The sequence below is a fragment of the Lepisma saccharinum genome, chromosome 8 (genome assembly GCF_977018435.1).
Source record: "Lepisma saccharinum chromosome 8, izLepSacc3.1, whole genome shotgun sequence".
Taxonomy (NCBI): Eukaryota; Metazoa; Arthropoda; class Insecta; order Zygentoma; family Lepismatidae; genus Lepisma; species Lepisma saccharinum.
Window position 1 is genome coordinate 63,687,606 of NC_139236.1, and position 17,130 is coordinate 63,704,735.

General features: G+C 41.7%; 1 protein-coding gene across 2 annotated transcripts in view; it reads left to right on the forward strand.

The window, feature by feature from the left end:
- LOC145991062 (putative G-protein coupled receptor No9) overlaps positions 1 to 17,130 on the forward strand; it is a 648,328-nt gene that overhangs the window by 521,848 nt on the left and 109,350 nt on the right. The window lies entirely within an intron of this gene.

Below are 17,130 nucleotides of genomic sequence, written 5' to 3' on the forward strand. Positions count from 1 at the left end.
TCCAGATTTACCCTGTGTGCGGCAAGAAAAATGAGGAGGGGAGAATGTATAAACTATTATGAGCGCCGGCGCAATCCTGTTCTAAACAGCTTCCAGATTGGACGGTAGGTTTCCCGAAACGGCACTCCTCTTCGTTACACGTTCTCCCTCTCACGCAATCGCAGCGTAAAAACAGGGAAAGCGGGAATAATTGCATGTACATGCCCGCTCGTTCCCACGTGTTGCGGCCACAGCGAGTTGCCAGAAAAAAAAAACTGGAGATTTATTTGACTGCAAACAACCTGCACTCTCAGAACAAGCGAGCGGCTGCTGGCTGTTTCGGGCTATTTCCGTCGCAACAGACTACCCTCCACACAAAACTTTCGATTTATGAACAGGAAACGTATAGCATGGCAATGTGCGTGCGCATAGGACTACGTTAGAATTGTGAATGAATGGTTACACGTTCAGACATAGCACGTTCACAAAATTTTTATCCATGACAATGCGCTTGCGCACATACTCTACAGGGTGATTTACGAGAACGTCGCCATCGTCAACTCTGACAATGCTCTCACAAAATACGATAGTCGTAAACCCTACCGTTAGGTGTTACGTGTTAGATTCCTTCTAGGGCAAATTGTAGTGGTCCTTAACGTACTTTAAACTATCATTTCAGTTATTATTAGCCCATATATGCATAGCAGTAAACTTGACTAACAACAACTTTTACGATCACGATCCACAAACGAAACTGTAATTTCAAGCATGACTATGCGCGTCCTCACTCTGTTTTCTTTTCTGACTTCTGGTTGGATTTCCATGTAATAAGTTGTGTTTGTAGTATACAATCGAATGCTACAAGATTATTTCTAGAAGCTTATATAGTAGCGTCGCTTATTTGTACTTTCAGGTTAATCGCGTCACAGAATCTGAAACGACGGAGGATGGGGAAAAAGAGAAAAAAACTGTGTAGAAGCGCCTTTTGCCTTCCTTCAAGGCATAATCCCAATATTCGCTCCGGAAGACAAGAATCATCCTGCACGGTTCGTACGAAGGGGAATTTCAACCCGCGACATTGCTGTGATAACAATCAAGGAACCAAGAAGCTTCCTGAGTGTCGTTTTATGCTACCTGATCTGCGAATTACTTTACTCGTTATTCCTTACATAGAACTTTTCATTATGCTTCCATAAAATTTCATTACATCCATAAGGGCTTTAGATCATAGTAGCGTTAATATTGATTGACATTGCTGATTCCGCCGTCTGCCAACTTTCATTTAAAAAAATGCTTCTCTTACATCAGCCGCTTTTCACGAATTTTCTTTCCGTAATAACCAAGTAAATGTGTGTCGTACTCTTGCATGTTGGTAATGTAGATGGCAACACTGACAAATCGTCTCCGAAGACACGCACTTAAGCTCATTTTCGTCGATATTCACTTCACTTTATCTTCCTCTCTTGAAAAATGTTGACCCATTTCATTGATTATTCTCGAGCAAGTAGTCATTCGTTCTTTCTATATAGTACGAACTGACCTGTTTTGTTTTTTTTACATTGTTTAAATTATAATCACAAACTTTCCGTATTCACCCTGACTGCTCTTCGAAGTAACAACTATTTTCCAACACACAGTATTAAAGTAGCAGTGTCCTTATCAACTTCAGTTCACTAATACTTCCTCTGATGTTTTTGCAGCGTTGCAGTTCAACGATACTCTGGCGAGTGGACTCGCAGCCAATAAAATCGCTATGTTGTGTTGTGTCATCCACATACGTTTGAAATTGTCCCCTCATCCACTTCATCTAATCACAAGCCGACCTCGGTGGCGGAGTGGCTAGCACACCGCGCTACGAAGCAGATATCCCGGGTTCGAATCCAAATCCTGGGGATAGGTGCTATTTGTGTCCCCCCCCCCTCACCAACTCATAAAAACATCTCTCATCTTCACGTTCTCTATTAGCCAAAATTGGCAGAAATGCCCAGTAAAATAAACCATATAAAAAAATAAAATCGCAATTCATCACCATCGTCGCGATTAGCCAAAAGTGACAAAATGCGACAATAAATAAACTAAATCAATCAATCTTCTTATGCCTATTGCCTTCTGATCTTATCGTTTGCTTGTTATTGCTATTCGTCATTTTCTTGAACACTTGTTTTGTTTTGCTACGTTGTATCACCTTTGCATTCCTGATATATTCTGTTCTATTTTCTTTCGTTGTAAATATCTTCGCTTCGCTTCATTTGAAGCTACATCACCGCTTTTATGATCCGCTCGTATTCTGATACAGCGTAGTCACTTTGCTCTCTTGGGAGTGGAAACTTCATTCCTTCTCCCAGTCTTAATTTGGCAAGAAAGCAATTTTCTTTTGCGAGCCCCCACCCCACGTTTTATAGGGAAAGTACACCGAAAGCATATTCACGCTTCGATGGGGACCACTCCACCTTTTTTCTTTGTCTCCTTTGTTTCTGTTATCCAAGGAACATCTTCGTCAAGTTGGACACTCTGTTCCTTGGCATCCCCCTTCTCACTCTTCTCGAGCAAGTGACGAAGCGGAAAAGTGTACTCGTGCCGCAAGTGGCGTTATTATCTGCAGAACAAGCATAAGAGGAGGGGGGTCCCATCCATTATACTCCCCGCCCTCACTCGCCCGATTTCTGCTCGCTCCGTAGGCTGCATTAGCCGGGACACAATCCTTGTAATCGATGAGCAAGTTTTCCCCTCGTCCGGCATTGCCCAAGATGCTCTTCCCCGCGCGGAGCAGCTTTCGCGCGGATCCAGTTTAATAAAACGTCTCGAAAGTAAACGGCCTCGGCAGCGCTGCATCGTAAACAGGCAGGAAACTGTGGATTAATACATACCCAGAAGGTTTTAACTGCCGCGGGAGGCCGCTGGAAAAGATAGAGGCGTCTCGCGTTTGCTCGTTCCGTCGGTATTTATAACTTCTCGGCGGATATCCTGGAGGTAAGCAGCCGGGCTCTCAGGTGAACGCGCCGGGATTGAGGGTTGCATATCTCCTAGGAAACTGCGAATAAAAAGCAGGGCGATGCAGGAAGCGTGGGATCGCGCTGGATGCCGATGCAAGGGATGACTTTAGGGGAGACGGTGCTAAGTAAACAGTGCTAAAGCGGAGTGGATAATAAAAAGCCTGTAATATGATGCATAAGAGAATGAACTTTGACATAATCCCGATTCCAAGTTGTAAGTTCGCTTTAGGAGAGACTGGACTCGTAACTCTTTTAAGTTGGATCTGTGAAGAGCTGGAACGTACTTTCCTTTGCTGTGAAGGGCTATCAAGAAGTTCCACCGTGCATGTTAACATTGATTGATTTGGTTTATTTACTTCGCTTTTCTTCCACTTTCGGCTAATCGAAAGATGAGGATGAGTGATGATTTGATGCAACTTATGAAGGGAAACTTACAAAGATTACCCATGTCCAGGCCGGGAGTCGAAACCGGGACACCTGCCGTCGTAGCGCGCTGTACTAACCACTCCGCCACGGAGGGCAACTTGAACATCAAACTGTTGTAGAACTTTGCCAGCACGTTGCGTGCCAATATAGCAGAAACTATAATAGATATATCCATGAAGACAGTGATGCTTTGGTGGCGACTAGATCACAGATGGTAGATTCATTCACGATGCTTTGTAATAGGAAGATAAAACTTGTCTCTACAGTGCACTGGGTGGAATGGTTGATATTCTTGAGAAAAAAAATGCCATGTGATCACTATACCTTGTCTGTGCTTTTAAATATATCTTCTCGGTCAGTATCGTGAGCTCTCGTCTGTCTTCGGGATATCGATCAATCAACTCTTGGATTGCACTGACTTTCTTGCGGCAATTAACCAATCGTCAATCGTGCTGGAGCGAGATACATGTCTTCCAGTAAATGTGGCGGTGAGCGATAGCCAATCACCTCGCAGGAATACAAGATAGCCACGCCTCACAAATGCCGAGAATACACGAAGCTTTCCTTTTTAAAGAGAAAAGTTGCAATAGCGTATTGGGTAAAAGGCAGATAGATGGAGGCGACATCAAAAAAATTCTGCTGCACTCAACCGTTTGGCAACTAAGTCATGTACAGACATAGATAGATATCTCTAGTTGCGTGTGTGTGACTCGAAGTTTTTAAGCAAACCTGTGCCAAAGTCAGGCGAAGAATGTGGAAGGAGTTTTTGGCACGCTCCTAATTGATAATGTCTGGACAGGAGCCGGAGGGCGAGAGACGATCGGAAAACGGTGGACGGGGATTTCCCCTCGCTCTGCTGAGATAGAAAGGTGATTGGTTGGTGCTAGGTAAGGTCAGAGGATACTCCAAGTGGCACCGTGAGGAAGGGAGAAATTGGAAACTTGCCCTTAGAAAAGGAGCTTGTTCACTTAAGGGCTGATGAAATTGTAGCGAAAAGGAATAACAGAGGGCGCTGCGTATTCCTTCTTAGCCCAGTGCTGCGTATGACTTTCGCCCTTAATCAATAGTTTAGATAAGGGGATATTTTCACGTATACATTGAAGGGTGTAAAATGTCCACATGTGTCGACACACCCAACGATTATAATTCAATCAATCAAAGCCCTTCACCAAGTAACAGGTGTTCCTTCCCTGCTACTTTCAACCTAAACGTGTAACCGAAATATTTACTAATTAAAACTTTTGATTAACTTTCTTTGGCTGAATGTGGAATGGGATAAGATCTTCATCTACAACACAACACACATACAATATTTGCATCTTCATAGCTTGGCACGCTGATCAGTTTTAACAGATTTTTTATACGGAGGAAAAACACAAATTATTTTTCCAGTTAACTTGTAACAATATCTCGTAGTTTGAAACTTGCAAAAATAAGAATTCTGCTTGAGGGAAGCTCATACCCTCTGATTGATTGATTTGCTTTATTTTACTTCGCTTGTTTGTGCCACTTTTTTCTAATTTGCGAATATGGGGATAAGTGATATGATGAAGTTAATGAATGGACACTCACAAACATCTATGCACAGGCCGGGATTCGAACCCGGGACCCCTGGCGTCGTAGCACGATGTGCTAACCACACCGCCACAGGGCCGGGCGCTCACACCCTGTTCAGCAAAAGAAACATTTATTACAAACAAAAATTTGTAGAGGAAAAACACATTAAATGTGTTAAATGCATTAAATCAAAACCTACGAGATATTCAAAAGTAGCAAAATAACTTTTCCTGATCCGCCACCATATTTGTAGCTCTGGCCTGAAAGCAGTGGCGCTAGTGTCGAATGTTGAGACACGGGAAAGCCTGTAGTTCGCATATTCTTTCAGGGCTCGGATATTATTGTACTGTAGTAGGTAATATAGTACGCTATATCAGAAGTAATGGATCTCAATACTAACTTATTTCCTTCAATTAAATTGTAAGCACATATTATAGCTTTTATCGATTTGCTAATTAATTGCCTGAGAGTGCAATTGTTCTCTAAGGTGCTCTCCAGTTCTGGTTGTGGCTGGTTTTAGATACGTTCATGTCAAAACATTGTGTTGCAATTTTTCCGAACTTGGTTTCCCCCTTTCCCCCGTAAATTTCGAAGGTTCGAACCAGCTCTGCGAGCCTGTAAGATAGTTATCATGTCAACTATCAACACCAGATGTCGTTCCAGTTTGATATCGTGTGTCATTTTCTCATTCACACGCCTCGCAATGGCTGGAATTTGCTATTGAGCGAGGATATATCGATCGGGTCCCCAGACCAGGTTGGGGGGAAAGGCTGAATTCGATGATACAATGCGAGCAATTTATCACGTTTCCTTTTCCATCACACAGATGTCGCTGCAATCGAGTGTTTCTGAATGAGAAATAAATGTGTACGCCCTTTTCACTCCTGTAGTAACAGCCCGGGACGTCTTATTACAGGTAATCAATCAAAAATTCCGCGGCCTATTTTTACCTGCGAATTGTGCCAACCGGCCGAGGCCATCTCTTTTTTCCACCCCCCTCTCGCAGTCGTCCACTTGGAAACTTTCCCCTAGTACCACGCTACTCAATGAAGGGTCTTGGCTCCTATTCTGAGGCCCGTCACGTGACCGGAGCTATAATCTCCCATCCCTTGGGCTCCTACCCAGGTGGTGCGGCCATCTTGCTCTTGCCGGTCTCCCCCCCAGATAAATGAGGAGCCCTTTGTCGACAAACGAATAGCGTGCTGGCCAACATGGTGGATTTTGGTCGTTCCGGCGGGGGGGCCAACAATCAACAAATTAACTTGGCTTCCTGAAAGAAAGCAACTGCGGACGAGACTTTCCATTGGTAGATAGGGGCGAAGGGGATAAGGTTCTCCACACATCAGTGGTGTGCCCAAGAAACTCTTCTTTAGGGTCCGAGTTGAACGGATGTTGGGGAAGAAGGCTATTGAACGAAGGTTCTTTTGTTTGTGGTCGCTCTATAGTATTTTTTTGGTTCTGGAGTGAAATGATCACTTCAATCCAGTCGCAATATGCAGTAGTAAAATGAACCATTCGGTCAAATCAAATTCTGTATGATTCTTCAATCAAATGAACCATTCTACATGGTTCTTGAACCAAAGGATCTGTTCAGTATAAACTCTGCATTGTACTTGATTCTCCAGGCAAAGAGTCCGCTCAGTTCAATTGAAGTCGGCATGGTTTTTCAATTTTCAGTCAAGCAACCTGTTCGGTTCGATCTGTCTCTAGAGATTTATTGAGATCTTGTTTTTAAGTCTACTTTATGCACAGATCCACTAATCGGGACTGGACCTACAGTTTAAAGTAGGATCCGCACCACTATGTGGCTTCACCTTGTATCGAACCCGTGACCCCTTGATTAAAAGCCGACGACGTTACCACTACGCTATCGGGGAGGCTAGATGGTTATTGAATTGAGTCTTTAGTTATATGATCCATTCAATAGAATCGAACTGTTCTAATGTTCTTTATTCTTAAATCGAATAATCCGATATTGCCTGTCACCAGACTTCACGTGACGAGAGATTGGTACGACCCAATAAAAAGTATCAAGTGGGAAAGGCTTTGGTCAAGCAAATATAAAACTAATCGTAATGAGCGCTAGATAAAGGCATCCCTTCTCCAGCGAAGCTTCATACAAGATAAAACGTTCTTAGCACCATAACCACGTTCATGCGTATGCAGTCGAGTATTCTACAAGCAGGAACCTAAGCTTCAATTCCAACTGAGAAAACAATAGGGGGGAAGGTGTACATGTGCCCGGGATATCTCCAACAAAAGGCCCATTTCAACGGAGACAGCCTCCTCACAAAATTATTATCCGTTTAACCGACGTCCAGAGCTTTTATTGCCGAAGGAAATACCCAGCGCGATTCAATTAATCATCTCGGAACGAGACAGTTCCTGCTCAGTTTCTTTAGCTATTGTTTTATATTGCCTGCCATACGGATCGGCAAGCAGAAACCCCTCCCCCTTTGCCCCCCTCAAATCCTTCTTCTATCGTCGCTCGTAATTGCCGTTCTTTGTTGAAGTTTAAGTTTCTTTTCAGTTGATTTGATTTCAACTTTTCAGTGTCAGATTATTTTTTTCCCCCACTTCTTTCCTCCCACTAAACTTTCTCCACGGCTGGGTTGTCGCAACTCTTTTGTTTAAAGCAAAAGCGTATGAAAATCCGAACTCTCAGTTTCTGGTTAGCTTACCTAGTTACGTATTAACATAGTGGCGAAAGGTCTAATTGGATTTCTGAATAGGTGTTCTTGTTCTAGTTCGTAACTATCGTAGGACGGTTCATAACGATCCATGAATAATAATAATAATAATATTCCGTGAATTTCAGCGAATTTAGTAATAATAGGGGCTGCGAAAGTCGAACGAACAGCTTTATCTTGGAAATGTCCAAGACGTGCCTGGAAGTTGTCTAGTACGGCACACGGAATTCTTCTTAGGAGACGATTCATGGATTTACTCTTCGGAAACGTGACTTGCAGATGTGTAAAGCTTTCCTGTATATTCACGTTAATTTTGGAAACATATATCTTAAATGTGTAGCGATTTCTTGGCATTTCCTGTCCATCTTCGATACATTTTTCACACTAAATGCAATCTGGGAATTGCTGTCCATATTCGACACATTTTTTCACACTAATAAAATACTTTCTTGGGACACATGAAACAAGAGGTAAACACAATTTTGATATTTTTCCTGGATCCAACGCTGCTGTTCGAATGTGAATGAGTGCTTTACAATAATTTCTGTTAGGTCTCCAAAACACCCTACGAAGTTTCGTTAATATAAAAAAGGTAAAGAAAAAGTGCTCCCCTGTGCATAGCACCACGCCATGAAGGCGTATAGGGGGTGTGGGGGTAACGCCCCACACTTTCGTTAATATAACGAAACTCTTTTTTAATGAAATTATGTGATATTTTGTGCCGTAATTCAGATGATTACCAGAATATTCTAAGGTTTCATTTTTTTTAAAAAAAATAAGAAAACAGATGGCTTTTTAAAAAAGGAATTGATAAATGGAATTATGGAAAACTCAAAGTTAATAACGTTATATTTTTCAGAATGGTTACAGTATATGCATTGATTGATTGATTTGGTGTTTTAAGTCCACTTTATGCACAGTAAGGCTAATCGGGACTGGACCTACAGTGGGATCCGAACCACTTGTGCCTCCACCGGGTATCGAACCCGGGACCCCTTGATTACAAGGCGACGACGTAGTATATGCATCTAAAATTAAAATATTAAGTTTTTAGTTGGTTTCGAGCTTATAAAATCACTTTATGCACAGATAGGTTAATGGACCTACAGTTTAAAATGGAATCCGAACCACTAAGGTGGGAGACCCGGAAATCTTAGATTACAAGGCCACGACATTTCCAACCAAAGCTCATGGTTTTGATTATGAAGTATATCGAAACGAAATGTGCAGATGACATTTCATTATATTGTGTGTTTGCGTGTAACTCTATCGTGTTGTTTCATTTTGTGTGCATGTGTGTACACAATATGTTCGTTCCATTTTCATTGTTTAGGAACCGTCGAAAAACTGGGCAAATGAAATTTTCACAATTAATCCGTTTCGCTCGTAATCCCTTTCGGCGTTATTGCACCACCCTGTAGAAACATTTATCGAGTCCACTTTAGGTCACGATGAAATGGATTCTCAATTACAACCATTATTGGGCTTATCGCTTTGGAAAAACGAAAATTATTCTGAATTTATCTCTAGGTCCAGAAATTCTTTATTGGATCCTCTTTATTTTTCCACCACAAAATGTCAACTCCACAGACGTTGTCCTCAACCCATGAATGAAACACTCGTTGCCGGAAAGTATTTACTTATTAAAGCACGGAAATGGCTGTGCTCCTTCTGCAGCCAGCAACAACTTGTCGTCCAGCAAAGTGGTGAGCTACTCTATGCCCCCCTCCCGGTCCTCGCAGAGCCATATGTCACTTGAAAGGCCGCCACTTCCGACACATTAGCGAGGGATCACCCAGGAGCCTCAACATGTGCATTGTCGCATCCAGGCCCACGCATTCTTGCGCCGCGTAAGGTGGCCGTCATTTCCGAGGCTCTCCTGAGTGCGTGTGCGTGGTCGTGAATGCCACATTCGAGATGAACTCCGGTTCTTCACCGCTGGCTGCATAATAGACGGGAGGCATTTGCGAAAGCTTTCAACAGAATGGTGCTTTTCCGGGTCATTCCTAAGAAAACAGGGCGACACACGGGTGAGTAACGAGTTATTCGATAACGCCGTTAAAGTAGCAGTTACTGCTACAGGGTGTTTTTTTTTTCAGGGCACCCGACTGTTAATAACCCACCTTTATCTTGGAAATGTCAGCTAATTTTCTGAAAACATGTACGAGGGTACTTCAAAAACTAAGTTACACCTGTGACATCTGTTGATAGTATTGTGCAACAAGTGCGGTACACTTGTGAGGCCCCTACGTTGTCGTAATAGTTAGGAAAATCTTAATCCTACCTGGACGAAAGAAGATCTAAACGATTTCTGCGATCGAAAGGTCTTAATTGTTATCGCGAAGCAACACGACAGGAGGTGGAAAATTTTAAAGGCAGTGATTATCCCTCATCCACGACCATTCTGACTGTCGGAAATTATGCTATCGACGCATGCATCTATTATCCTGACGCTCCATACCCAAGGAGCATATTTCGACCATCAGGGAGTGCTACGTTTAATCCCACATGCAGGCAAGGGTTTACAGAAACAGTGTGGGTAAGTAGTGCAAGTCACCTATATTCTGCTACATACCTCAATATATATTTCTTTATTTACAGCCAAAAGTGGCAGAGAAGCGTCTCAAAGAAATCAAGCCGTGTAAAAAAATGCATTTGTTGTTATAACCAGTTTGAAGCTAAGTAAAGGTACAACACAAAATATATTTCTTATTCATGACCTACGGGAACACACAGCCACACCAAATTTATTATCTCGGCTATTGTTCTTCTCAACATCTCCGTCTGCAGTGGCCAGTTAATTGCCAAGTAATTAAGGTCTTCATTGATGTAATATGAACGGGGCCACAACGTGTTCTTGATTGGATGGTTACTCCTAACTGCTACCGGAGCGAGATCATTCATGCTATCTTTCACGTAATTTTACCATCAAGTTTATATATAGATAGCGTTGAAAAATTCCACTGCACGGTTCAGTTACCTAATCTAATTTAGTTAATTGGTTCCAGGTAATCAAAACCGTTATTAAATTACTCATGTATTGATTTCTGTATCGTCGTTGAGTAAGTTGTAGGTAATAATTGCTCGGATATTCAACCGCAAGAAGGATTATGTTCCATCATTCCTTGTTTCATTTTTTTCTGGTTTCCGAAATAGCCATGAAAAGAATTTTCACCGTGTACTCGGTCGTATCTCTGTTCAAGGTTGTCGTTTTATACCTGTAGTTGTTTTGGGTTTAGCAGTTATTCGTTTCTGTCCTATTTAGGGGATAGTATAATACAAGGCTTCGGTACAATTTCGGGTACATTTATGCTGAAGTGTGTAACGTACAATGTGACGAAGTGGATGCCGCCACATTCGATGGCCGAGCGTGTCGATTGATTCACGATCTCGTCACCGAGTGCTCAGAGTTCAAGTCCTGGTCTGGGCAAGGGTTATTCCTTTGTGATCGTCCCTTGATCTATTTCAGGCTACAACGCCAGAGGTCCCGGGTTCGAATCCCGGCCTGGACATGGGTGTTCTTTGTGAATGTCCATTCATCAGTTTCATCATACGTCAACTGATAGAGCTATCGCTAAGCATCTCTATGATTCCACACTTTTGGGACTCAGGTTACCGTCTTCAGCGGAGAGATTGAAAGAAGGGGGGATGCACGTATCGTCACGCATCCTCGCGATTAGCCAAAGTGCCAGAAAAGCGAAGTAAAATAAACAAAATCAATCAATCAAAATCAAAACCAGATGCAATATCCTGAGGGGTGAAAAACCCGCTTAACTCCTAATTTCTGCTGTTGCATACCCTTCCAGGCGCAGTGATCCTCCGTGAACCAGAAATTTCTATCGCTTTATCACTTCTTTAACTGGGTTTCCCGAGCGTTACTGCTTCCTCCAAGTTTCCTTCTTGTTTGATTCTGTTCCGAAGCACAACGCGACGACAAACTTTCCCACTGAAGAAAAGCAAAAAAGAGAGAGAAGGAAATAAAGCTATTAGAAAACTTTGTTGTGAACTCCCTGGATGGATTCTTCCCCGTTCTTCCGCCATTCTTCTTTTCGCCCTTTCTGTTAGAAAAGGCCTTGTCTATTTTACCGGCAACTTGATCCCAGAAACAACGGTGAAGTTTATGGTCGTTTCTTTTTCGTGTATAATGTTCTCCGCGAGATGTCTCTGGTGTCGCTTAGTAACAGAAGCTTTCACAAAGGGGTAAATTCCAAGTCCAAAAACTGTTCAGCTGATTAAGTAGAAACAAAAACGTTTGAAAATACCCATTACACGTGGGTAATAAGCACTACAACAAGATTGAATAATTCCTAAAGGGTAGTACAAGATGGAATGAGGGCGGGGAGTTTTGAAGGGACAAGGGGAAAACAAAAGTCCAATTTCGATGAAAATTGAGTTTGTACTATGTTATTCATGGCCATGCATTGTTTTTTAAAAAATCGGATGTTTTCAAATCAGTAAGTTAATCTGAAAATATTTTGAATGCTGATCACAAAAATGAAATCCATTTTTCCCATCACGTCAAGATTTTTCACACTTTCACAATGAAATTCTCATATACGCGCCATTCCATTACACCCATTACAGAACGCAACGAAGGTAATTTATACAAGTGACATTTCGGTTGTTTACAAACCAATAAGTGATTCTGGAAGTACTTTCAATGCTGATAACGGGAATGATATAAATGTCTTCCCATCGCGTCAGGATTTTTCTACAAGTCACACAGTTTAATGAACCCACCATATTATAACATTGAGTTTTGGACATTTTGTGAAGGAAATTTATATGAGGGATTTCTAATCAAAGTCCACACAATGTTCATGCCAATGTGTGTTGCGAAGGTATGCATTTATAGTTCAAAATTGGATAATTTGAAAACTAATATTTTACCAACATCTAAACAGAGCCATCTATTGGGGAAATGATGGAACTACACATTTTATTGTGAAATTAAGGCAGTTAATAATATTGCTGTTTTCTGAAGAAGGAAAAAAAAAACTAGACGTGATAGGTAAAATAGATTTCGTTTTTGGAATCAATATGCTGATGAGACGACAGTCATCTGCGAGACATGCAAACCCATGCAGATCGGTGTTATAGGGGTGAAGTACTATATTCCCACATGTCTTCTCACAGTACGCAGAAATCAGCATCGAAAAAATTCATACGGGAGAAAACAATCCAAGTCCTCTGCGAAATTTGAAAACAATCAAAAGCCAGAATGTATTGTAAGATGCGAATCAATTGAGGGGTCTAGTGAGAGAGGGACCTATGCCACAAATATTGAAAATTTTATTTGTTGCAATTTTTAGTCTTCTCCTACCATCTGTCATCTATCATGTAAACTACAACCATGTGACATAGCTCCCGCTTGTTCTGCAGCAGATTTTCTGAGTTCTTGAATACGTCCTCATCAGCATTTTGAGTGAGAGAAGGAGCTATGCCACTTACTGATGGTGTCTGCAATAGGAGTGGCAGAGGTTGTGTTGCAGTAACCGGTGCTAGATTTAATATCAGCCCTGAAGTTAAAAGATCTCATGGCAATAATGCCTTATATTCCTCCTGTTTTTCATGGTGTTTACCAAAAACTAAAATCCACAGAAACAATAGACAGAAAAGATCCTCCAGAAGAGATGAAGTTGTCTTTATGTAGATCATATGTAACCCTGTGAACATGATTTACACTCAGGCAAATGTACGTATTTAAGCCTTCTTCAAAGTATTTGATGTGCTAGATTGATATTTTCACATGGGTATACTACAACAATATACCATACATGTACATAATAAATGGTATTTATATTGAAATTCATATTTTTCCTTTTGAATAATTTACCTAATAATATGTTCAGAAAAAAAATACCCTTTCTTATACAAATTATGACTCAACGCAATGCTTTAGAAAACTCAATTTATTTCCATTTCTTGTCAAAGTGGCATAGCTCCCTCTCTCACTAGACCCCTCAATTCAGATGATTAATTTATTTAGTTTATTTAGATTTTCTACCACTTTTGGCTAAACGCGACGATGAAGATGAGTGAACAACATATGATGAAATTTATGAAGGGATACTCACAAACCACCCATGCCCAGCCCGGGATTAGAATATATACATATTCGATCCCGAGATATCTTGCCATAATCCATTCAGTAGTTCTACATGCCTCTCTGGTACGGAGGTACTGTGCAGAAACTCGGAAATAGAAATTACAGGTGGTTTGAAATAGGGCACTACGGTTAACTTGCTAACTGATCGAACCATACGAGACATATATATATATATATATATATACTAGCTAATTACCCGGGAATTTATTTATCCCAATCTTGCATTAGACAGGAAAATAATGAATTCAAACTATAGTGTAAAATGTAACTAATTTTAAATGTGATTGTGAATGCCACCAATTAGCTTAGAGACTTCGAAAACATTGGGAGGGTCACGAAAACTATGGATGGATTCCATTCGCAACACAGCCTGAATGTTAGACAACCCGAGAAAGACTATCCTTGTCCGGATTCCATAGAGTCACGGATGTCTGTTTGTGTGGAATTTAATATCGGTGGTTCTCTCTTATATTTACATGTCACCCCTTCCCACCCCACCCCACCCCTAGGAGTGCAGGGGTGTCTTGCCCCCACTGTATTTATTTCCAGATTGCAAGTGATGCGGGTACGAAGTTTGGTTGAAATTGCTCCAGGCGTTCGAGAGTTATGCCGGAACAAACAAATACACACACACACACACATCCATTTTTATATATATATAAAATAAATAATAAATAATAGAAGATATATTTCTTTTTTTCGCAGTCTTTCTATTTCTCTGTCCATCTCCCCTCTCTATACGTCTCTTTCCCCTCACTCTTTTTACATCCCTCTCACTGACTATTCCTCTCTATGTCTCTCCTTCCCCCACACTCTCTCTCTCTCTGAAACATCTTTCTTTTCCTCGGTCTTTCTCCGACTACTACTACTAGCAGTCTGTCTTTTCTATCTTTCTCTGTACATTTCTCGCTTTCTCTCTCTCTCTCTCTCACACACACACGCTCATTATGTCTCTCCTCTACTTATTTTTTCCCACGCTCCTCCCTCCATCACTCTCCTTCTCCTACTCTTTCTTTGCATAGCTTTCTGCTGCATTCTCATTCTTTATCTCTCTCCTTAGCTCTTTCTTTTTCTCGCTCTTCCTGTCTACTTCTGTCCACCTTCTTCCCTCTCTCTCATCCGTTCTCTCTCCTCCCACCTTCCTGAACCTAGCTCTTTCACTCATTCTTCCTGTGTCTCTCTTTGTCTGTATAGCTATCTTTGCTCCCGTTTCACTCTTTCCTCGCTTCTTTTCTGTTTACTTCTCTTCCTTACACTTATTAACTGTCACCCCTTTCCCTCTTATTTCTTCTTCACTCTTCCACTTGTGTTTCACTCTGTTACTCTGTCTCATTATTTCGCTGTTTCTCCTTCCCTCCCTATTTTTCTCTGTCTTCCCTCTCTGCCAGAAACTATTTTTCTCACCCTATCCCCCCCCCCTTCGGGCTACGCTGTGTGCATTCGCTCCGGCCTTTCCCTGCAGAAATGATCGATCTAAAAACATCCGCTAATTGCGTCCGCTTATCTGTGCCGTCCTCCTGTGTCGGGCCAAGATATAATTATCCCACCTTTGTTTTGTTATTAGCAGAGTCTGCCGTAATTCCCCTCCCGGCCCTGGATTAAAAAGAAAGCAACGGGAACGAGCTTGGGAGGTTAGATTGGCAAAACACGAAGCAGCAATCTGCGGTTGTTTCAGGGCAATCATTCTTTCTTGCTTGCTTCTTCCGATGAGGTCGCCGCTGGCTGTCGGATCGCGCGCTTCTGTTTTGCGGGAGTTATCCGGAAACATTTGTCGTTTTGTAAACCGCCTGGAGAGATTTAAACGCACTTTCCTCTCATGCATGTTTTTCGTGCCCGCCTGCGGTGACTTTCGAATAGCACGTTTTTTCGTCTGGAAGAATAACTTAAGAAGATTCTCTTGGTTTATGCTAGACCTTCTTTGCTTTTATACTGACCTGGCATGGCGTATTTCTACTTTGTTTATTTTACGTCATTCTTATTCATCTTGAGTTAATCGCTGCAATGAGAATGATTGAGCCGATGAAGTGGATGATGAGACAAATGGAATGATGCATCCATGCCTTAACCAGAGTTCGAACGTAGAACCTCTGGTTTTATAGCGCGATACACTGACTACTATGGACGTCGGCGAGACAATGTCTGGCGAGTAAGATGGGTGTTGGTTCCTCTCCTGGTTTTAAGCTGCGTGTCTTGCAAGATGTCGCGGTTCTGTTATTGTCTTCGCGCATTCATTACTCATGCAAGTAGATACCTTCAAGTTGGCTTTGCAAGCGCAAGCATCTTTCTGATCACAACCGGAGGGGAGCACGCACCTCAGTCTGCGACATGTTGACATTGCAAATACCGGGTGCCCCACATAAAACCGGTGCGCCTGTAATGAACGATACATGTGCATGCCGGTGTTGTGGGACGCCCTGTAGGTGTCGCTCCAGTCAGCTGTTCAACCCATATCACACATTAACAGTAATTAAATCAAGGATTAAGTCGTCGTTTTATGGAAAGAATGTAAGAATACGAAATATATGCATATAATTTTTTCATTTATTTTCAGTACTGCTTTACTATTAGTATTATTTTGTCTTGAACAGTGACGTCAAAGATTTTACTTGTAATACTAAAATATTTATTTTTTATTTCGATGAGGGTTGCTTTTCATTGCCTCCACATCGTACAGTCACGGACGGTTCTCGGTTGTAACGCTCCCATTACATTCAATGGAATCATTACAACCCAGAAGTGTCTGTCACTATACATGTGTGACAAACTACAGGGAATCGCTTCGTATCACTTTGCCTTTTTACTCAGTGGAGCTATAACCGGACCTAAACAAGAAACTTACAATATTCGACGAATTGAATGTATTTCTGGCTCCAAACCAAGAGGCACTGACCACCCACCAAACGCCACGAACAGAAAACAACGAAACGCCCACGATGATAGCATGAGCCTCCTCGTCTGGGATGGGGAGACGGTTACGTATGAATGTGCAACCATGTGTTTTTCAGTGTTGGCAATTATGTCGGGTACAACACACTGGTGTGCACAGATTTGTCAACTTTAGGGTCAGCCATACGCTAGCTACGACCCTGTCCTTCAGTCATTTAGTGATAACGAATCAACAAATAAATGCTCTTCATCAATATTTATTTGACTTCCGTTTATTTAGTTCTGGCGTCATCAAAATCACTGTGGAATGGTCAATTAAATAAACAGGTTAGAGTCCTCGTACACATGCACACACTCTATGTATTAGAGTGGTTGCCAAACATATGGTACCCGTTCCTTATGTTAGGACGCTGAATGAAGTAATTCGACACATTTTTAATTGTTTTGATTGACAAACGTAGCTCAAGGTGAAAAAAGGTTTGATTTCTGG